Source organism: Pelodiscus sinensis, chromosome 21 (assembly GCF_052426305.1).
Source record: "Pelodiscus sinensis isolate ZL-2025 chromosome 21, ASM5242630v1, whole genome shotgun sequence".
Classification (NCBI taxonomy): Eukaryota; Metazoa; Chordata; order Testudines; family Trionychidae; genus Pelodiscus; species Pelodiscus sinensis.
In genome coordinates this window covers 18,972,989-18,994,251 of record NC_143072.1, presented here as the reverse complement: position 1 = coordinate 18,994,251, position 21,263 = coordinate 18,972,989, and the positions used below count along the sequence as shown (strand labels likewise).

Here is a 21,263-nt window from a genome sequence, read left to right as displayed (position 1 = left end):
TGAAGGGTGGTAGTTTGAAGGGTGGTAGTTTGGGAACAAACAAAAAGAAAATGCTGATTTCAGTATGTAGCATTCTTTTCTGTGGAGGTTTGTGGAGTTAGACTCTGTGGCCAGATTCTAGACAAGGGGTTGGATGACTTGGTAAACTGAGACAATGACACAGATAACCAAATTAGGATGATGTTCAGGGGTCGAAAAAGGAGCTTTCCCTCCACCTATGTCATTATGCAGCTAGGTTGGTGCATTATGTTCGTCTTCCTCTGAATCGTTAGGGAGCTGATTCAAATTTCTCTTGTGCTGTTGTAACTCACTTGACCTCAGTGAATTTGCACCTGATTGAGTCCAGTGTGAGATGAGAATCTGGCCAATGCTCCTAGCTAGTGCCAGAGATGAGGTATTGGGACTGTCTATATACAGATGGTCAGTTTAAGTCCACTCCATGTTCCTAAACAGCATTATTTATCCCCAATGTAGCTATGTATGGCAAGGATTCGTTAAGCATGTTTTACTCCAATGGGATTAAAGTGTATACCGAAGTGCTCTGTTCAATGGGGATCATACCGCTAGGAAATTGTCCCTGATAGATTGTGATTGACCTTACAACAAAAAGACTCGTCTTGTTTTTGGTTATGGGCCAGAACTGCACCCTCTTTTATGCCTTAAGCACAGAAACCCTGAGTGGGGGTTGTAGTTCTATATCTCTTCAGATTAGAAACCCTGCAGGATGGGAACAGTAGATGTTTGTACATCGCCTGCACAACAATCCTGAATGGGACCTTGAATGCCACCACAGCAGCATATAAGAGCAATCTATAGCATAAAGTCTCCCCTTAACTCTTGTGTAATTTGCGCCTGGCCACTTTACAGACCCTGCTCTTTACAGGATCAAACCATCATATCTTAAGACTGCAGGCCATGGTGGCTTTGCTGTTCGGGACTCTAGGAAACATCCCCTTGCAGTATGAGCTTGCACTATGCATCCCAGCCTTAAAAAGACTATTGCAAAGAGTGTTTCTCTTTTAGGACTTGTCTTCACTGGTAGCCTTGCCATATGTGTGACAGTTTACTCCCTTCCCTCATGAAACTGAAATTGAATTATGGACACAAACATGCATCAAGATGCTTTGGACAAAATACCCAATGTAACCTATCAATTTTCATGTCTCAGTCTGCTGGAGCTGTGTATCTTATATCATTCTTGTATGTAGCATTAGAAATATAGAGTATGGTATGCTTTATCGTTTAAAATATGTAAATTAAAGCCATCAAGGGTGTTTCCCTCAATGTCTGGGTGATCATCTGTAAACAGCCCCTTCTTCTTCGAGTGGTCCCCGTGGGTGCTCCACGCTAGGTGTCGGGCTCATCCTGGCGCTGCTGATCAGAGGCTTTTCGTAGCTGTAGTCGGCCGGACCGCGCATGCGCGGCAGGCTTCGTGCGGTTTCCTCAGTCACGCGGTCCGGCCCCTCTGCCAGTTCCTTTCAACCATCCTAGGCTGCTGACGGAGATCAGAGTCTCTCCTCAGAATTACCTTCTTTCTGTAGAAAAGTTAAAAGAATTTCATTAGTTTCCTCACCTTTTACTTCGTTCATTAGTTAGTGCTTGTTGTTTTAAAAAAAAAGTGTTATAATATTTATATTTATATAGTCCAAGTTGGACATAGTTAGTTAGTGTTTTGTTATTAGTTCGTTTGCTGTTGGAACCAGTGACTTCAAAATGCCCGGTTCACCGGAGTTTAAGAAAAGTTCTTTATGTAAAGACCCCATGCCAGCGTCCGACGGCCACGACGCATGCATACGTTGCTTGGGGGAGTCCCATGTGCCGAGCAAATGTGCTCACTGTTCCAAGCTAACGGCTAGAGCACGTAAAGACAGGGACATGAGGCTGAAGCTCATCCTGTTCGATAAGGCTCTACAGCCTTCAGAAACGCCTCAAAGAGATTCCCCTATGGAGCGCAAGAGGAGGTCTTCGCCATTGACGGGGTCAGCTCAGAAGAAGGGAAAGAAAGTCTCCCCGGCGCAATCCCTGGCCACGGCCCCTCTATCTAAACGCACTGAGGGTGACCGACCCGGTACCTCTGGAACGGGTGCTCAACCCGCGAAACAAAAACCGGAGAGGCATAAGCCGGTGGTGCGCTCCTCCTCGGTACCGGCGCAGTTAACTGCTGTTAAGGCTACAGGGAAGACATCGGCACTGTCGGCTCAAGGGCGGCTGCCTATGAAAGTGCCTGACTCAAAAGCTTCGGCACCGACCTTGCACCGGCACGGGAGACACGACACGGCACCGCAGCCGGCACCGCTTCAGTCGGCAGCACCGATGGAGCAGGCGGCACCGGGGCACCAATCGCCCATGGCACCGAAGGCGGTGCCGAGTTGCAGTCATTCTGCGGTACCGGAAGTGGCACCGCGAATTATTATGAAACCGGCACCAGCGGACCACCGCAGCTTGGTCCTGCCTGAGGCACCGTTACGATCCCCGGCTCCACCGGTGCGGCAATCACCGATATTAGTACTAGATGATGGGGATCAAACCTCCAGGCATTCCTCTATTGATGAGCCTTCAGCCATGCCTTCGGCCGTACCTACGAAGGCTCAAAGGAAGTCAGCTCCGAGAAGGGTGTCCCCTTCTCCTTCGCCCATCTTTTCGCAGGCACTGTCTCCCTCCTCTCCGAGATAGCATTCTCCCAGGGAGCCTCGTTATCATCGCAGCCCACGTTCTCCGCACTGCCACTCGAGGCACCACTACACCTACGTTTACAGACACCCCATACCACATTTTGGGTTGCATGCTTCTAGATCTCGTTCACCAATTCGTTCACCCTCGAGATCTAATGGTAGTAGATACAGCAGTGCTTACTCATCCAGAAGACCATCCCCCTATGGTTCCTATCAACATGGAGGTGGAGATCATTCCTCTCATCATTACATAAGATCTTGTTCTCCTCCTCACTCGTGCTGTTGTCATGCTTCGCTGCATAGACACCAGTCCCTGGTGGGCTCATTACAACAGGCAGCCCCGTCGCCCAAGACTCTGGCGACTGCCTCCATTCCTCCTCCTTCTCAGTTGTCTGAACCAGAGGAGGGTCAAATTTCGGACGAGGATGTTCCTCCGCCGCACAGTATCTCCAGCCGACATTTCCTCATCTTCACCGGACGAGGCAGTATTTCAAGGAGACACTTCACCCCCGGATGACGGTCGAGAATTCCAGGACCTTTTCAAACGGGTGGCGCAGACACAAAATGTTCAGATGACGGACGTACAGGCCACACAGTATAGATTGCTGAAAAATTTGCACCCCAGGCAGCAGTCAAGAGCAGCACTTCCCATTGACGAGGCCATTCTCGAACCAGCCTCGGAGATCTGGCACACCCCGGCTTCTGTCCCACCTACATCGAAACGGGCGGAAAAGAGATATTTTGTTCCGTCCAAGGGTTTGGAATTTCTTTTTACGCATCCCCAGCCGAATTCCCTGGTAGTGGATGCAGCCCTTAATCGTGCCAAAAATCCGCAAGTAAAAAATACAGCAGCGGAAAAAGACACCAAGAAACTGGACATTTTCGGGCGGAAAGTTTACTCTTCCTCTACCCTCCTTCTTCACATCGCCAACTACGCGGCACTTCTGTCCACCCATGGGTTCGATAATATTGCCAAGTTGGCAGGGCTTGCCCAAAATGCCTCCGAGGAGGATAAGGCTATACTCCGAGCAGTTGTACAGGAGGGGTATGCTTGTTCTAGGGCTAGTCTTCAGATAGCCATGGATGTTGCAGATACTGCCGCAAGGTCTATAGCCACCGTGATATCCATGCGCAGAGCGTCATGGCTGGCTGCCGCTGGGGCCCCTAGAGATTTGCAGACAAAAGTCGAAGACCTGCCATTCGACAAATTGAAGCTATTTGCAGACAAAACAGATGAGGTGTTGCACACTGGCAAAGACTCGCGTACAACTCTTCGTACTCTTGGCATGTACGTACCACCGTTCCATCGCCGAAGGTACTTCCCATATCAAAGGCGATATGATTTTCAGTTTCAAAGACAACAACCTCATCCTTTTGATCATACTCGGTCCAAACAAAGACCTCAGCGTAGACATCCTTAACCATCTAGGGCGACCAATGCGCTGCACGCAAAACAACAAGTTTGACTCGGCTGTCGAGGGCGCGATTACACCAGTTGTAGTTACCACCACTGCCGATGCCATACCCATCTTCCATCATCGCCTTCGCCCTTTTTACCATCGTTGGGCCGAAGTGACCACCGACAAATGGGTGTTGGAAATAATAAGATCAGGTTTCACCATCCCCTTTACTTCTATATCCCCTACCCATCCACCAACCCCGTCCCTTTTCAGGGACCCTTCTCACAAAACTCTCTTATGGCAGGAGGCTACGCGCCTGCTAGCTATCGGAGCCATAGAAATGGTCCTGGAAGAGTTCAGGGGGAAAGGTTTTTATTCCCGTTATTTCCTGACCCAAAAGAAAACGGGAGGGTGGAGACCGATTCTTGATCTGCATCAGCTCAACGGTTACCTGCAGAAAAGACGTTTCAAGATGGTAACTCTAACCACAGTAATTCCATCTCTAGATCACAACAACTGGTTTGCGGCCCTCGACTTACAGGATGCGTATTTTCACATTACAGTCCATCCGGCGCACAGACGCTTCTTACGCTTCGTGATAAACAACGACCATTTCCAGTACAGGGTCCTCCCCTTTGGCCTGGCGTTGGCCCCCAGAGTTTTTTCAAAGACTCTAGTGGTCGTCACGGCATACCTCCGTTGCCAGCATGTTCTCATTTTTCCGTATCTGGACGACTGTCTTATAAGGGCACCAACGCATCAGGAAACCGTGCAAATGGTCTTGTTAACCAGAAGCACGTTCGATTCTCTCGGTCTGATAATAAACGAACAGAAGTCAACCATTGCTCCAACACAGAATATAAAGTTTATAGGGGCAATCCTAGATTCTATCACGGCAAGGGCATACTTGCCCCTAGACAGGTTTCAAGCGATACAAGACCTACTGAAGGTCCTCGACATCGCCCCAACTGTGTCCGTCCATACGTGCCTTCATCTTCTAGGCCACATGGCATCTACCACGTTCGTGGTCCCACATGCAAGACTTCACTTCAGAAATCTTCAACATTAGTTGCGAAGAGTATACGTCCCACAAAAGCACAACACTCACAAGACGGTCGTTGTGCCACCTCATGTCTGCGATTCCCTACGTTGGTGGAAACGCTCAGAGAATCTCCTTTCCGGAGACCTTTCCGGAGACAGACCCGGAGTGGGTAGGAGGGCGGAACGTGGAGCACCCACGGGGACACATCTCGAAGAACGATCGTTACTACACCAGGTGAGTAACTTCCCCTTCTTCTTCGAGTGGTCCCCATGGGTGCTCCACTCTAGGTGACTACAAAGCAGTAGTCAAGATGAGCACCGGGTCAATGATTATTTGTAGAGGCTAGAACCGCAGACGCTACTGCTGCGTCTGGGGCCCAGCGCCGTACTATAGCATAATGATGAATGAAAGAAGTGCTAGAGGACCAGGTGGCTGCCCGGCAAATGTCACTGAGAGGGACGCCTCGGGCAAAGGCGGTGGAGGTGGCCACTGCTCTAGTGGAATGAGCAATAGGTTGAGAAAGGAGAGGCCTTCCTTTGAGCGAATGACATGTTGAAATGCAATCGGTAATCAGTCTAGCTATCCGTTGACTGGAAAGAGGATTGCCTCTGGAACGCTGCACTATGGACACGAGTAGCCTGTCCGTACGTCTCCAAGAGCGCCTTCTTTCTATGTAAAAAGCGAGTGCTCGTCGCACGTCAAGCATGTGAAGCAAGGTCTCTGATGGAGAAGCATGTGGTCTGGGATAAAAGGCAGTCAAAACTATAGGTTCATTGATATGAAAAGAGGTATTGACCTTGGGAATGAACGCCGGATGTAGGCGCAATGTCACTGTGCCCTTTGAAAAGGATGTGTAGGGAGGACTGGCCATTAACGCCCCTAACTCACTAACTCTGCGTGCCGAGGTGAAATAGCAATAGCCCAATCTTGTCTCCCTCTCACTTCCACTTTATTTATAGTGAGAAGAAAAAGTGACTCTACCTTTTCATGCTCCCTATAGTATATTTATTTGAGCTCCAAGGCAAATTAGTGAGAGCGTTGCCCCTTTAATTAATGTTTCCTTTGGAAAACTGGTGCAATTTCTTTTCCTTTAAGCTCCCTCCCATTTGCACATGGTTTAGAAACCTGCAATTCTTGCAAACACAGAGGTTCTTGGAAAGGCAGAGTTCTTGCCTCCCACATGGCATAGTGTTCCTCTTGTATTTCTGTTTATTAGCAGCCATGCAACATGTAAGGAGAGGGGTTTTTGATAAGGGATTTCAGGGTACATCTACACTACTGAGGATGATTGAAGCTGCCACTGTCGATCTTCCAGGGTTCGAATTAGTGGGGTCTGGTTAAGACAGCTAATTCAAATTCAGAGGGGTGCGTGGGCTGATGCTGGTAGTCCTGCTTTCACCAGGAGTAAAGGAAGTTGAAGGGAGAGTGTTTTCACTTCAACTTCCTGCAGTATGGACAGTGCCAAAAGCGGAGTTAAGGTACTTTGACTTCAACTACACAATTAACGTAGCTGAAGTAGTGAATCTTAATTCGACCTTGTCCCATAGTGTAGATATACCCTCAGATGGATTGCAGGCCTTGGGAGCCATAGCTGTTGTCTTACAGAAAGCAGAGAAATTAAGTATCTGAATATTTAGTTATAAGTTAGTTTCCTCTCTTATTTGAATCCCATTAAAGGCTAATGGGTTTCAATTTTGACTTCAGAAAATATAGTTAGAATAGGAGACACCTTTTTACAGCAGCAATAAACTTGGTAGGGAAGCTCCATTTATTTTTAATACACACGACTTTAATATAGTGTAATTCACAGTCTCTTTCTATTTTTTCAGTATGTGGAAAGAGCTCGGTAGTTTCTGCCTCTCTTGATATGGAATTCTACACCCCTTTACTCCCCCTCCTTTTCTCAGCATGCCAGGAAAACTTTTTCTCACTCTGAAGATTCTATGGAAGGCTGTCTGTTTGCTTTTGTGCACTGGATTTTCCATAAAAATTGAGACTGGAAGCAATTTTTAAAAGAGAATGACTGTGAAGAAGCAGGTTCGATTAAATTCTGTTTTGTGTCCATACAAATCAAAAGCAAAATGATGAAGTGATTTAAATGCTTCAAAGGGGTAGCTGAGTTAGTATATAACTGGGAAAACTTAATAAATAACAAATAATCTAGCAGCACCTTAAAGACTAACAAAACATGTAAATGGTATCATGAGCCTTCATGGGCACAACCCACTTCTTCAGATGGCTGGAGAATTAAAAGTCCAGATGGAAGAATAAATAAGGGAAGGAGGGTGGGGGGAGGAAGAGAAGTAGGAGAAGAGAAAATAATAATAAAAAAAATAATAGTGAATTAAATGGTTCAAATTACAAGAGGCTGATAAGAACAATTTGCACCTCTATAAGTACCTGTTGTTTGTTTGGTTAAGTCATTAGGATGTGGAAGGTAGTGTGCCAGGCAGCCAATATATATTCCTCTGTGATAGGAATCAAATGTGTAAATAAACCCTTCCCTGTGTATTCGGCTTGTGGAATTGGCTTGAAACAACAGGGTGACTTGGAGATCCATTAATGAGTGCCCAGGCAGGCTAAAGTGTTCTCCAGCAGGTTTCTGTGTGTTGCCTTTTCGGATATCTGATTTGTGTCCATTAATTCTTTCCCGTAGAGACTGTCCAGTTTGGTCAATATCCATGGCAGTGGGGCATGTCTGGCATTAGATGGCATAGATCACGTTAGTGGTTGTGCAGCTAAATGAGCTCCTGATATAGTGGCTAATGTGGTTGGGTCCAGTGATGGAATTGCTTGTATAGATGTGTGGACAGGAATGAATAAAGATATTGGCTGGCTCGCACACTACCTTCCACATCCTAATGACTTAACTAGCCAAACGAACAATGGATACTTATAGAGGTGCAAATTGTTTTTATCAGCCTTTTGTAACTTGGAACAGTCTAATTCACTATGTTTTTCTTTTTTTTTCTTTCCTCCCTCCTTTAAAAGAGGAGCTGTTTATCCATGTACATCACTCCCTCAATTCCACTTCCATTGCAGTCTTCATCCAGACCTGCATTGCCATGCCCCTAGATGCCTCTATTTTCTACTTAAATCCTAGCTCTACAGTCCAACAAGTAGAGTATGCTACAGCCTGTGTCCAAAACCATGTAAACAACACAAACTGCCCTATCCCCACAACCCCTCCTCCATTGCAAGATGCCGTCCACATCTGTCTCACTCATGTTTCCACTCTCTCCCTTCATGTAATCTGGATATGCTTGGTACAACAGCTCTTTCCATTAACTCCCCATCTCATTTCAAATCCCCTGTGAAAACAGTTTGTCACCTCCCTGAACCTGCTCTTCTTTTGTTTTCTCATCACTGTTTAGTCCCATAAAGCATTTGGGGACATGGTATTCAGGGAGTGAACCTGCTCAAAAAGGTGCATTTCACTGCTTGATCTAATTTTAAGAAATGCAGCCTTCAGAAGGAACTCCACCTCATAACAAAGAGCCAGAAATATCCAGATACCTTAGCTTTGACATAAAAATGAAGGAAAATAAGGTTTGAAGATGCTGTTATGCCGGATCAAAAATGAGAATGCAGTTCAGCGCCTCAAATCTTAAATGTTTACATATTCGGGGGATATTACACTTATGTCAACTATAAACTGCCACATAAAAATATTGCAAACAAGAAGAAATTGTTATACAGGCAGTCCCCGACTTACGTGGATCCGACTTATGTCGGATCCCTAGATACGAACGGGGTGAGGCAACTCCCGCACATGCGCAGCAGCATTCCCGGGGCTCGCTCACCTGGGTCCTAGGATCCTCCTCCTCCTCGGGCCGGCTCCGACTGGGGTCCCGCAGAGCTGCTGGGCAGAGGAAAAGTGCCTCCCCACGCCCGCTGCCCCCCTCCACCCCCCTGCCAGCAACAGGCTGCCCCCTCCCCTGAGCAACAGGCTGCCGAACAGCAGACAAAAGCAGCCTCTCTGCCCCTCCTCCCCTCTATACATGCCGGGCTCCCGGAGCACAGCAGCGTCCCCGGGGCTCGCTCACCTGGGTCCTAGAATCCACCTCCTCCTCCTCTTCGGCCGGCTCCAACTGGCCTCTGCCTGCAGCAGCTGGCCACAGGGACAGGGATCCCGCAGAGCTGCCGGGCAGAGGAAAAGTGCCTCCCCACGCCCGCTGCCCCCCCCCCCCCCCGCGGCCTCGCATCCTGCACGCCTCCCCCCTCCCCCCCTGCCAGCAACAGGCTGCCCCCTCCCCTGAGCAACAGGCTGCCGAACAGCAGACAAAAGCAGCCTCTCCGCCCCACCTCCCCCTATACATGCTGGGCTCCCTGGGCAAACAAAGACTCCACCAAAACAAACAAAGTGCTGGCCTCATTGTGTTAGCAAAAAAAGGACCCTCCTCCTAGAACCCTGGGTGGTGTGTGGAAATAAAGCTATTAGCTCAAAGCATGGTGCAGAGCTGTTTGGTATTTGATGAGTTACTCCTTTAGTCCTGAGTTTGTCACAGGGACAGAAATAGATGTGAAATCTTCTGAACAGGGGAACAGACAGCAAAACAAACATTAGAGGGGAGTTAACCTTTCCCTATGCTATCCAAAACTAAAAAAAATGTTTGGCTAGAGTTTCCCCTACAATATGTACCAGTTCCGACTTACATACAAATTCAACTTAAGAACAAACCTACAGTCCCTATCTTGTACGTAACCCGGGGACTGCTTGTAATTGACTCTAATTAGATGCTGATTTTAACATTTCTTCAAGACTGAATATCTCTGAAACTTATCTAACAGATGGGCCATGTTCCATTCTCCAGAGAAGATCCAACTATTTTCTTATTTCTGGTCAGTTAAAATTTTGTTTTCATGTGACCACACAGTAGAAGGATCTTTAAAATAGATATAAACTATTCAACACACACTTAAATGTACCAATTTCAACCTGTATTTAATATTGGCCATTTCTCTATCCCTTCCTCAATGTGGCCTTTTAAGAGGGACAGACCAGCAGATGAGAAATTGACAAGCTGTCAGACAGAAGGAAGAAATATCACTTCCCGAAGTCAGAGCTCATTTTCTAGCAATAAAACCAGACATAGAGCTGAAAGGAAATGCCAGGAGCACAGGCAGCAGCATCTCAATAGACAGACACAGCTGGCACAGATACACATTTAACCAGGGGTCCAGGCTAGGCTTCACATAGATAGAAACTATTAATGGCTATAGAAGCAGCATTGTGGATAATAAAAGCCATTTGCAAATACAAAGATACAGCAGCTAAAAAGCGGGTTAGTGTTAAACTACCTTCTAGCTGAAGAAAAGATGTCAGGTTTAACACAAGCATCTTACATTGCATCACAAAGTTGTTTTAAGGGCACCACTTTCCACTATTCCACTTATACAATAATTCCTCATGTAACACTATAGATATGTTTCAGAAACCGTGTTATGCGGGGTCAATTTTCCCATTGCAAATTGGGGGTTGCGTTTCAAGCGATGGTGTATGTTGGGACCAGGACATAAGGTTGGGGGAGAAAGGGGACTGGGTTACAGCAGGGAGGGGAAGTGTTTGACTCTGGGGAAGGGAAGAGGAGGAGAGGGATTGGGTTGGGAGTATGCCCCTGTGACGGGTCTGCCGGGACCCGCACTCGTCCGATGAGGGGGAGGGAGTCAGTGGGCAATGGCGTGGCAAGCGGCGAACCCTCCGCCGCTTTGCAGGGAGCTGGGGGAAGCCCCACACAGCCACTGGCAACGGGCCAGCTGGGGAAATCGTGTTATTCCGGGGGTGGTTGTGTAATTCAAAAAATGTTCCCTAAAAAAAAAAAAATCATGCTATCGCAAAAACGTGTTAAGTGGGCATGTGTTAAATGAGGAATTACTATATGTGGCTAATACCACATTATGCGCGCGCACACACAGGCTGACATAAGATAATTAATTTCAGTATTCAAAAACAGATAATAAATATACATTTATTTTCAATTAGCATTATTTTCAATTAGCATTGGCTGAGTGGATAGCAGAAATGGCTGCAAACCCTGAAGAATTTGCTCAGCTGTTTAGGGAAGATGACCAATTTTCATCTACAGCAGTGACCCTCAAAGTGGACGCTAATAGGTTGCTCTGCTTTATCTATCTAAAGGCTCCACTACAAAGTCCCCAGTCCTGGCCCAGCAACTAACCTCCCAGCCCCACCGGGCAGCCTCGTTGCCAGCAGCCCACTAGATTGCCAGCCCTCAGGGCTCCCAGCTGCCAGCCCTCCACCGGAACTCTGTGGTCCTGAAACATCCTGGTCCGATGTTGCCAGACTAGAGGGTCCCAATTTAGAGAGGTGCAAGCTGTAGTGTTTTCTACTTAAATTAATCAGTCCTGGCCCTTTTACTCTCTCTTCACAGGGGATCCTTTGATCTATTTGACTAGAACAGCCAAATTAAATGTGAATGGCTGAGGTTCATTGTGAGAAGATGAAATTTGTTACGTATTTTTCTGGTTCTCTTCGGACAGAAATTACCAATATTCCTTTTACCCCATGATAGGAGACTTGGTCTGCACCAGGGGTTCTCAACCTTTTTCTTTGCTGAGGCCCTCCAACATACTATAAAAACTCAGCCCACCTTTTCCACAGCTGCTTTTCTGTATATAAGTCAGGGCCAGCATTAGGGGGGTAAGAAGCTGGGCAACTGCCTGGGGTCCCATGCCACAAGGATCCCTGTAAAGTTAAATTGTTCAGGCTTTGGCTCCAGCCCAAGGTAACAGGGCTCAGAACCCTAGGCTTCAGTCCCATGCAGTGGGACTTCAGCCCTAGGCCCCAGCAAGTCTAATGCTGGCTCTACTTGGACCATCTCCAGAAACTGGCTGGCAGACCTTCAGGAGGCACCAGGCCGCTGGTTGAGAACCACTGTCTACACCAGGGGTTGGCAACCCCTGGCACACATGCCGTAAGTGGCACGTGAGCCAATTTTCCTTGGCTCGTGAGGCGGGAGCTCAGCTCCTCTCCGCCTCCTTTGGCAGCTGGGAGTCTATGCCACTGTTCCTTTAATGTGTGTGTCTACGCAGCGACACACACAAATCTAAGCCCGTTCAACTGCAGCAGCACTCGCTTTCCTCCTGCTCTTGAGGAGGGGGAATGTTGCAGCCACAGGCTGGTTGTGGACCAGAATGGGGTTTTTGAAACTGCGGGTGGGTGGATTGCTGCCATCAGGGGTTGGAGCGGGCAGGTGGGTTGCTGCCATCAGGGGTTGAAGCCTGGGGTTGGGTATGTATTGCATATCCTGAAAAAACTATTGCTCTTTGCATATACATAGTACTGACTGGCTTGTTTGCTACTTAAAGTATCAAACTACGAGCCCGAGATTGGAGAACTCAGCAAGGCCAAGGATCACACTAAACTATAAGATCTGCAACTTAATTTATTTATTAATGAAGCTGCTGTTAGAATGACTGTTATTGACTTTAAAAAGTACCACTGGCACTCAGACCTCTGCACAGAGGTGAATAGGTCAAAACTTGGAACCCCACCACAGAAAGTTTGCTGACCCATGGACTACGCTACAGACTTGTATCGGTATAACCACATCACTCATAGGTGAGGAAAATCCACACCACTGAACAGAAGGCTAATAAAGTATTCCAGAAAGCCGATCAATCTCAGAGTAACTAACAGACTGATCATTTTAAATCAATAAATTAACAAAATATTTTAGTCAAGACTTCTGTGGGGTCCTACAAACAATATTCTCTTGGAAATGCAGATTTAACAGTGGTATTGTTATCCTGGAGTGACTAGGTCCATTATATTAGAACCCTTTCAAGTTGTCAAGGAAACATGTGCTCATGAGCTCCCCTAGGATACATTTGGGACTTACTCTCTGTTTAATGGATTTCTTCCCTCTAAGATGGGGACAAGCCTCCCAATGGCACAAATGCAGCCCAGGTGGCGTACATTAAAAGCTTAACAAAATGCAGTTAGTTTATTTAATTATTAGTTAAGATAAAGGTGATTGGCAAAAGGAAGGCAGAAAAGAGAATGAAAAAGAAAACATGGTTGCTTCCCCTTCCCCCAGCTATCTAATGTGGTTCTCAGTCAGGGTTGCCAGGACACCTTCCCACCCCCTGCTTACCTGGTTTGGCAGGGGCTTGTCTTGTGGCTGAAACAGAAAAACAAAATGGCCGCCAGCAAAAAAGCCTCCTCTTAAAGGGGCACTGCTGATTTTTTTATTTATTTTTTTTTGCTCAATAACTGCTGTCAGGATCCTTTTTTTTCCCCTCAACAACTTTGGTCTCCCCCTTTTTTTTCTCCAACAAATTTTTTTTCCCGGTGGGTTTTTTTGGGGGGGTGGAGGGGAGGGCAGTTTAGTATTTTTGGTTAAACCATCTAGCAACCCTATTCTCAGTTGCAATAGATATAATGTGTATCAATGCCAGCTTTTCACTCTTGCTGCCCTTTATGCATGGGACGAGCTTTTTGTAAACACCTGCAGAGCCATCTTGTTGTCCTATAAATTCCTCCTTAAAACTGACCTCTTCTCTGATGCCTACAGAAACCTTGGCTGCTGGTGTGCTGGAAATACAGCCTATCATGCTGACCCAATGTTGTCCCATTGTTGCCTTTTGCTGCCTCTCTGTTTATTGTAGGGTTGCCGGATGGTTTAAAACAGCATGGCCCTTTAAGTGTGTGCAGAGTCAGAATAAGAAAGGGGAGCGGTTGAGCACTAAGACCCAGGGAAGGCATTGCTTCCCTTGTTCTTTAGGCTTTTCTCTGGAGGCCATTTTGTTTTCTTGATCAAGCCAGAACACAACTTCCCTGCGGAACCAGGTAAGCAGGAGGTCCGGGGGTCCGAGGGAGGTGGGGAGGAGGCCGGGGGCTGGGCCCAGTTGTAGAGTGTGTCATAGGATTGCCAGGTGTCCAGTATTTTCACCTCTTGGCAGGGAAAAAAAACCAGAAAAAAACAGACATTTTAGGTGTCTGGTATTTTCTGAACTTTTTTACTGGACAGGAGGCAAAAATACCACACTGTCCAAGTCAATACCGGACACCTGGCAACCCTAGTTTATTGTATTGACCTGTTATGTCTCCATCTGTAAGCTCTTTGTGACTGGGACAATCTCTTTGTTCTGTGTATGTACAGTGCTGCGTCAATGGATCCTGTAGGCATTACCACAATACAATTAGTACATAATCATGTCAGCAAACATTTAGGCCTATTCTAAGTTGTGAACTATTGTTGGCTGACAATTGCCTTTGCTCTGCCTTGGCCTGGATATCTGGACTGTCATGCATTGTAAATTATGTGTGGAAATTGATTATGCTAATTAAAAGTAAATGGAAGCATGATGGGGGTTTGGAGAAGACCTTATCCTTACTTGGTGTCCAGCCATAACAAATGAGTACAGGAAATGGTGATGGCAGCAGCAGCATAATTGTTTGGGTCTAGGCTGACTCATGAGAGTTCAGGCATCTGTCAAAGAGTGACAAAGGAAGGAAGCCATCGACTTCTCTTGTCACTGAGAAATCTCGTCATCTTCCAGCCTTAATCCCATCTATATGGGATCAGCCTATTGAGTCCTTTTTTCTCAATTCTAGTCTATCTTGAAGCAGTTTCTTGTAAAATCCTCAGCTAATCGCATCCTTTTATATGATAATTATAGGTCTTTCAACACTTCTCTTACCCTTCACTTCTAAGTCTAACACCCTGTTACATATATATTCTTCTTCTTAATTTTTTTTCCAGGTGTCAAAATCATCTAACCCTGGACCTTCAACTTTTCAATAATTAGCATCACCTTCACACTTGCCCTAGTTTTCTGTAGGAATGTAAAATCCTGTTTCATCAGTTAAGTGGTTAAATCTTACGTTTAACCCATTAACTGCTTAAACGTGGGCGGGCAGGGGGCCACTCCAGGCTGGAGTGTCCCCCTACTGTGGGTGGGGGCTGCTTCGACTGGGCACACTGCTCCACACTGTGGGTGGATGGAGATCTGCTCCAGCTGCCAGTTAACTGGTTAACTATCCATATCCCTAGTTGCTTGTGCCTTTTCTGTTTTTGCAAGTTGTCCAAGCTGTGCTTCCAAGCTTGGAAAGAGTTTTAGAGCCTATTTGAACATCACTCTGACTTTATATCCAGGTTAATCTTCCCATATATTTTCCATGTAAAATTCTGGTCCACTGTGTCCAACAGAAAGAGAGAAAACTTTTAACAGAACAAATGTACCAAAAGATGATGCATCCCTTTTTTCCCCCCAATGCTCATTGGAAATATTTCTGTTGTTTCCCTGGGAGATATCTGACATATTGGTGTTTAATTAAATATCCATCACCAGTAAAGTTAGTTTTCCAAGATTATTCTCCTCCATTAAGCTATGTCACACTGTGTGAGGGAGGATAAAAGAGGAGGGTTATTTAAAATAAGATGCTGTGTCACTGTATAGCAAGAATATAGCGCACACTTACTGCAACAGTATGTAGATGACAGTTCATTGCATTCACTGGATTGCACATACCAGTCAAATGGCTTAATGGCTTTGAGACTGAATTACTCCATGTTTTTCTTTCTGAAGTTTCAAGTGATGCCAGCTTACAAATGTGATTCTAATTGCCCTGCTTAACTTAACAACAGCTATGTCAGGTTTGTACTCAGATGTAGGACCTGTGCAGAAAACCTCTGAAGGCTATAGAAGTGGGGTTGATGACACACTGTTAATCTCTGTGTTCCACCTAAACAGTGTCCCCTGCACATGTATTAAGAGACTTAAACATGAACTACCAGTGTCTTTTTTTTTAAATTGAGTTGATGCCATCTTTTACTTCATGATTTATACATAGTCCTAAAAAGTGGGAGGGGAAGGAAGAGGTGGGTTTTTGTTTTTGTTCTGAGAAAGTGTTTTCTCTCACTCTCCTCAGCCTCCATTTATCTTCCTTCCCATATCACTCAGGCCTGATCACTGCTGTGCCTCCACCTTGTCAAACTTCAGCTATTATAACAACAAGATCACATAAGAACGGCCATACTGGGTCAGATCAAAGGTCCATCTAGCCCAGTATCCTGTCTGCCAAAAGTGGTCAATAGCAGATGGGAGGAATCACAATAGGTAATCCTCACTTGATCACTCCCCTGTCACCAGAGAAACAGAGGCTAGGGATACCATTCCTACCTATCCTGGATAATAGCCATTGATGGACTTAACCTACATGAATCTGTCTAGCTCTTTTTTGAACCCTGTTAAAGTTCTAGTCTTCATCGCATCCTCTGGTAGGGAGTTCCATGGGTTGACTGTGCGCTGAGTGAAGAAAAACTTCTTTTTGTTTATTTTAAACCCGCTGCCTATTAATTTCATTTGGTGACCCCTAGTTCTTATATTGTGCAAATAAGTAAATAACTTATCCGTATTCACTTTTTCCACACTAATCATGATTTTATAGACTTCTAAGTTTCTTCTTTTTTAAGCTAAAAAGTCCAAGTCTTTTTAATCTTTCTTCATATAGGACCTGTTCCAAACCCATAATAATTTTTGTTGCCCTTTTCTGAACCTTTTCTCATGCCAATATATCTTTTTTTAGATGAAGTGACCACATCAGTACGCAGTATTTCAAGATGATGGCGTACCATGGTTTTATGTAGAGGCAATAAGATATTTTCTGTCTTCTTCTCTATCCCTTTTTTAATGACTCCTATCATTCTGTTTGCTTTTTTGACTGCCGCTGCACACTGAGTGGATGTTTCCAGAGAACTATCTACAATGACTCCAAGATCTCTTTCTTGAGTAGTTGTAGCCAAATTAGTCCCCATCATATTTTATGTATAGTTGGGGTTATTTTTTCCAATGTGCATTACTTTACATTTATCAACATTAAATTTCATTTGCCATTTTGTTACCCAATCACTTAGTTTGCTGAGATCTTTTTTAAGCTCTTCATAACATAAAAGATGTTTAACATTTAAACTTCTCTACCACCTGCATCACATTGTGGGCCACACCTCTTTGACCAGGAGTGAGTAGTGCTTTCTAACCTGGAATGGTTTATGCAGTATACACGGTAAAAAAACAAAAATTATTCTCTTCGACTGCAATTGCAGTAACCTGAACTAAGCAATTGCAACAATGTGCCCAGTGATTACCTTTAAATCTTTTTATCAGATCTCAATGGACAGGGGCCTGTCTTGGTAAATAATTTACAATGCCCATGAGTATGGTTTTTACTCTGCTAATTTTGTTTCCATAGAAACTTGTGCAATCTTTCTGCTTTGTGTTGCCTTAGGCAAATCAATAATGATTTTTTGCACATTAAGCAGAGGGCCACTACACTCTGAAGGCAGGAGAATAACAGTCAGAGATGTTAGTAATTGCAAACCATATAGGTACTGCAGTATAATACATAGCATCTTTCCCATACTGATGGCCTTAAGACTGTATCTTAGTGTTTGTCATGTGGAGGTAAATGTGGATTTTTTTTCTGTGTAAGGTGCTAGGACCTGCTAAAATAGTTGACTTATTTACATAATTCTTTTGAATATTTTTGTCTGGGCCCTGCAGGCATGTTTGGTTGAAACATTAACTTGCTTCATTATAGGCCCAACTTTGGTGAGTGCTAAACAGCTTTTTTGGGAGGCTGAGTGCCAACAGCTCCCAGTGAAGTACAGGATTGAGCCCTATGACTTCTTTTTAAACCACATATGTGTATTAGACTTTTTTTGTTTTGGGGTTTCATTCAGATTAAGGAAATTACATGTGAAGAAAGAACAAATATAAAGTTTTCATGTGAAACACTCTTATCCCACATCTGCACTTAAAAGGTTTGCTATAATAGCTATCCTCACAAAATGTCCTAGAACAGGTGCCAGTATAGTTTATACCACTTCCCTGAGGATAGTAAACTACAGCCTCTCCCCAAGTTACGAACGAGTTATGGCCCAAACACTTGGCTGTAACTCGATCCGTTCATAACTCGGACCCCACCGCGCTGTTCGTAAGTGCAGGTTGCGTTCGTAACTCGGGGACTGCCTTTACGACTGCTCTATGGGAGCTTTGGTCGTAAGTGTGAACGGTCGTAACTCGACCGTTTGCAACTCGGGGAGCGGCTGTATACCAGCAAAAGCACTTTTTCCCAGTATAACTGCATCTCCACTAGGGCGTTTGTCAGAGTAGCTATTTTGGCAAACGCTGTACCTCTAGCTGATGTTATGCTGGCAGAACTTGTTAGTACAGACCAGGCCTAATGTTCTGGATTAGGGATGTAAAGGACTAGTTGACAGGATAGTCGACTAGTCGCCCCCCCCCCCCCCCCTGCCTCTATCAGATAGAGGAAGCAAGGGGTGGGGGAAGAGTGGGGTGCTTAAAAGTATCAGTGCTGCAGATGGAGCCCAGAGTTAGCTCGGGAGTCCTCAGCTGAGCCCGGGATCAACTGGGGCGCTTCCACTTTGAAATTCCAGGTAGAGCCCGGGATCAGCTGGGGCGTCCCCAGCTGACCCTGGGCTCTGTGCGGCTTGCCAGCTTTGAAATGTACAAGAGTCTGCAGTCGGGGTTCTTGTGCATTTCAAGGCGGAAGCGCCTGCGTGGAGCTCGGAGTCAGCGGGACTTCTCGCTGGTCCTGGGCTTCATGTGGCATTCCAACTAAATGCACAATAGCCCATGCTGAGGCTCTTGTACATTTCAAAGGCAGAAGTGCTTATCGACTAGTCCATCGATTTCCATCGACTACCTGACTAGCAAATTAATCACTCCTTAACATCCCTATTTTGGATCTGACCTGAATCACGAGAAGGCAGGCTATTAACCTTTTTAATGTTTAAAGGAGCAGTGCAGAGTAAAAGGCATGACACTTGCTATGTGGCCCAGTATAAGAAGCTGTACTTTGAAAAAATAGGAACTCTAATACAATGATGATGGGTGGCTATGTAGGAATATAAATGCTCAGTTATCCGGGGTTAACTTCTGTGCTATAGTCACCCACCTGGCCATGACTTATTCTGAGCATGGCCTTCTCCAAGCTCAAGCCAGGATGGTTTTTCATGTTTCAAACAGTTTGACAAATTTTAACTTGTAATTATTCCAACAAGAGGTATGTCTCTCTTACTGGTGGAGATGCTGTGGTGATCGATCTACCAGAGATCAATTTAGTAGGTCTAGTGAAGACCAGTGTTCCCTCTAAGCTGAGCCTCAGTACTGCTTCACGGGTGATTAATCAGCCCCATCCAGTCAGTGAGCTCCCCACAGAGCCCTGAGACTCTGACTGGGTAGGCCTGATGAAGACCCACTAAATTGACTGCCAATCAATCTCCTGTTGGCTCTGGTTCTCCACCAGAATGAAATGAGTAAGGGGAGTCAACAGGAAAGTGTATTCTATTGACCCTGTGCAGTGTGGACTTTGCGGTAAGTAGATCTAAGATACGTTAATTTGAGTTACGCTACTAATGTAACTCAGATTGCATAGCTTAGATTGCATGGGGAAAATGGACTTTTTTGCTTCCTGATTGTTGTTTTTGTTTGGACATGTTCTCACAAAATCATCCCATCTATGTTGTTTTGAAGGGGAAGAGGATCTGATCCTGCAAAGCAGTGAGTGTTCACAACTCCACTGATTTCAGCTAGAGTTGCAAGGTAAGTCAAGTAATTCCTTATTTACCTGTTGAACAAAAAACTACAGGGAAACAATACAGTACTATCTAGATCCAGTAAGTCTTTTCCATCTCCAGTTTCTGAGACTTGTCTTGACTTAAAATGGCAAATTAACTTTTCAGAATCAGCCAATTTACTTAGCCCTAGAAGAGTTTGGGTGTTAAGTTTTAAAGATTCCCCATGCTCCCAGAGTGGATTATCTTTCATTTTCTCATTGGAACCAGTGAGAGTTTGTGCTGGAGCATAGCACAAAAGAAGAGGGATAAGTATTTAAAGATGGGCTTGTGTGACATATGGCACAGGGGCTTTGCATTACAGCTGCAGCTGGATTTCCCCAAATAGGAACTTGCTTTAAGTACTTGGTTATACAACTGCCTGCCAGCCGTTTGCTTTGCAATGTGGTATATCTGTGTAAAAGCCACAGCATATCTGGGCCTTCATACTGAGCTCAGCCCTGAGCACTGATGATTATGAAGCATTAATGTGTTTCTGAAATTAGACAATGATGTCCAAATCCAGTTTAAACAAAATAAACAGCTATTTGAGAATTGATGGCATATAATGCACAGGCAAAGGTCCAATCAGCAAAGTGAGGCAGAGACAAGACTAGAATCCTCTTGCAATCTTGTGCTCTAGGGCAGGCACTAGACGACATTCTTCCCTAGGGATGCTGGAAGGTGAGGCTGCTATGTGGTGTTCCGGGAGGATCTGCAATCTGTCTTGATAGCTGCTGTGCATTGCATGTTACTTTGCTAACTAGATAGCATGTTAAGATGTCTGAGTTCTGGAGTCCTAGACAAATGGTTCAGTTTAGACCTGGCCTTAGAGTTGTCAGTTTCGTTATCTCTACTTACAGATTGGTTAATTGCGCAGGATCAACCAGTAGGTGAATGGCAAGGATGAATTAGAACACAGGTCTCCTGAGTCGTAGTCCAGTGCTCTATGCGCTGCCTTCAGACATTAAAACTTTATAATTAATTACTGAGGTAGTAATTAACGATTGCATGTAGGTGGCATTTATAACTTACTGATAATATATATTTAAAATTTACTATTTTATACCTGCATAGCTTTTCATATAATTGTTTCTAGTGTTGCCAATGCTGCACAACACCCCGTAAGAGAAGTGGTCTATATTTCACAGTTAGGTAATCTGATTTATAATCCCCAATTAGTGTTCAAAACTTTAAGTCAGTGGGATTTAACAGAGTCAACGAGAGAGGCTCTGTCTACATTTGTAGAGTTTTTGTGCTGTTTCACTGGTGATAGTGAACTGTTAAAAGAGAAGAGCCGCTTGTTTGTGTATTTTTTTATTCTACAGGCCTCAGAGAGTGTTTACGTATGCAGCTCTTCTTTCAATGTTGAGAGCTGAGCAGGTATCTCACAGTGCAGCTCTCTCCATTTTGACTATAGGCCTTATGGGGGTGTGTACTGAGTCCCTGCGCTGCCCCCTGACTCCAAACACTGATCAGCTCTAGTAGCTCCGCATTGCTGCAAGCAGGGGGATCATTTGCTCCATGGAGCAGGAATTGTCACCTG

General features: G+C 45.2%; 1 protein-coding gene and 1 long non-coding RNA gene across 7 annotated transcripts in view; one reads left to right on the top strand and one right to left on the bottom strand.

Moving 5' to 3' along the window:
• The window catches only part of CUEDC1 (CUE domain containing 1), a 166,595-nt gene that overhangs the window by 52,384 nt on the left and 92,948 nt on the right, over positions 1–21,263 (top strand). For all 6 annotated transcript variants that reach the window (XM_075904801.2, XM_075904798.2, XM_075904803.2 and 3 more), the window contains exon 2: positions 19,638–19,706. The gene's annotated coding sequence lies outside the window, so the exon portion shown is untranslated. The remainder of the gene's footprint in view (positions 1–19,637; positions 19,707–21,263) is intronic.
• LOC149521919 (uncharacterized) lies at positions 1,220–9,311 on the bottom strand. Its single transcript, XR_016347641.1, has 2 exons — positions 9,161–9,311; positions 1,220–1,535 (listed from the first exon to the last, which is right to left on the bottom strand). It is a non-coding gene; the product is annotated as an uncharacterized LOC149521919 (long non-coding RNA).